General features: G+C 38.2%; 1 non-coding gene across 1 annotated transcript; it reads right to left on the reverse strand.

The window, feature by feature from the left end:
* Positions 1–347: 347 nt before the first annotated feature.
* Positions 348–454, reverse strand: LOC138581577 (U6 spliceosomal RNA). Its single transcript, XR_011304639.1, has one exon. It is a non-coding gene; the product is annotated as a U6 spliceosomal RNA (small nuclear RNA).
* Positions 455–2,386: the final 1,932 nt, after the last annotated feature.

Consider the following 2,386-nt stretch of genomic DNA (forward strand, 5'->3'; position numbering starts at 1 on the left):
GTAAAACAATTCACTGCAACTACACACACACCCACCCCTAGCACCTCTGAAAGGCTCAACTCCCACGAGTAATTGACCTTATGTTTTGCCACATGTGGTAAAATGTGAATTATTGCCTGTGGTAAAATAGGCTTACTAACTGTCGGACCTCAGTCTACGTGTTAACAATATTTCGGACACATAATACAATGCTATTCCAATTTGTTTTTCTTTTTTATGGCCTTATAAAATGTTGAAATTCAGAAAATGATCAAACAGGTTTTTTTCGCTGTACCCTTTTACAGACACTTATATTTAGAATATGCATAACATGCATTTCATCAGAGGGCTCGCACACATTAAATCTTTTTTTTTTGGAACGCTTCACGAATTTGCGTGTCATCCTTGCGCAGGGGCCATGCTAATCTTTTCTGTATCGTTCCAATTTTAGTATATGTGCTGCCGAAGCGAGCACACATTAAATCATTAAATAGCTTTTCTAATAATAAGCTTCAGTTACACATCTGTTAGCTGTCTGGCTAATGCACGGTCTGATGTAATCTTGAATGTTTCTCTCATACAATTCTTGGCAGCTATAATTCTCTTGGCTTAACAAAACTTGCTTCAAAATTGGGATCCATGTAAAATATAGATCGTGAATTATTTTAAGAAAACAAACATATTTTTATCACACAACCTGTAAGCATTTCTCACGTACACTACACGCTCCTCAATTACTGTTACTGTTATATTTACCTTGATTAAGCTGGTGATATTCCCGACTCGATTGGCAGTAAGCCAGGGTCATTCACAGTTAAAGTCACTGGAGACTTCACAGGTCTGCAAAAAATTGCCAACCCAGGAGAGAAACACTTGCAATCAGCCCAGCGCCTGCCCTCTGCTCCATTTGTCAGTCAATGCCAGAAGAGGAATGCCTCTCTACTCTGCGTCAAAACCCTTTTTTTGAAACCCCCTGTCACTCCTAAAAACCACCAGAACGTTGACCTGGCCATTCCACTGAAATAGCACGTGATTTCCTCTGTGCCTTTCTCATTTTGCAAACTGCTTTGCTGAAGAGCAAACTGATACATATTTCTTGTGCTTCCTGCTCTAAGATAAAGCCATGCCTTTAGGACCAGATCTTCAAATTTTTCAGCCTGCATGTTTAAAGTTAATTTTTCTTTCCTATTTTCAGAGCATTATGCATTGGCTCAATCTGCATCCAGTTTATTTCATGGACTAATTTGCACTAAATGTTACTATGGGAATCTGTTACATGTTAAATGGGGTTGGGTTTATTAGTATGTTAGATTTATGTTAGTATTATATTAAGTGCAGCTCAGTTAATTAAAATAGCATTATGGAGCAAAGTGATAATTTTCTAGCATGTGCTCTGTGCATTGGCATCTATTTAAATTAAGCCTGAGAGGCATACTCTTGAGTCCTAGCAATGAGTCTCACACCCTTGGCCCTAGTTAAAGTTCAAACTCTCTCTAAAATGTGAATGCTGAAATGCAGAATCTAATGTTGAAATGCAGAGTCTAGATTATTCCTACATTCCCTCCTTTTTTCCTGCTGGGATATAAACCGAAATCACTGCAGGAAAAACAAACACATGTTCTAAAACACATGTGCTTCTCCCAATTGGATCTTCTCTCCCCCCATTGTCCTTTTCATCTTAATGGTAAGTACAATCAACCATATCAAAACAAACACCATTTGAACCACCAGAATCACCAAACCTCTTTCCACCCAGGTACCTTATTTGAACCTATCTGCCTTTGTCAAGCCTAAGCTGCTCAGGGTAATGTTATCTTTATTCAGATTCATTTTAATCGTGTGTACGCTTTTATGTTTCATTAAGAATTAAATATCTGGGTCAGTAGGAAATGCATTTTAACGACAGAACTCAATGTTCTTCACTTTTCCTTCCCATAAATCGCCAACGGCATGAAACAGGGTCAATCCACCCACCGACACCACTCTATCTTTAGGACTAGATATGAAGAATGCGTTATTCTGAAACTGTTTGAAAATAAAAGAGCCATGATTAAGGTGAATACCTGTGTAATTTGTCATCTAAGTACTCAATAACCACCTACCTTTAATCTAGCATGGGCTAACTCCTCAACTTCCGTATTACTTATAATCACCTCACAGTCCTTAGACACTCCATGGTCTGACCTCAACACACAAATAGCATCTGCTGCATCATGTGTAAATGGCTTGCCTGGACATAAATAATTCTGCTCCTTGAATTTTACACAGGTATCTAACTTTGGTATCAGATATACATCAGGTTCCCATGTTTGAAATGCCACCATCTCCAGAGCTACAATCTTAACATATTTGTCATCTTGTCAAAAACCTACATACTGTACCAATTTAGTTTGATAGATCAACTCTG

This window comes from Ambystoma mexicanum, chromosome 3p, assembly GCF_040938575.1.
Source record: "Ambystoma mexicanum isolate Mex_15411 chromosome 3p, UKY_AmexF1_1, whole genome shotgun sequence".
Classification (NCBI taxonomy): Eukaryota; Metazoa; Chordata; class Amphibia; order Caudata; family Ambystomatidae; genus Ambystoma; species Ambystoma mexicanum.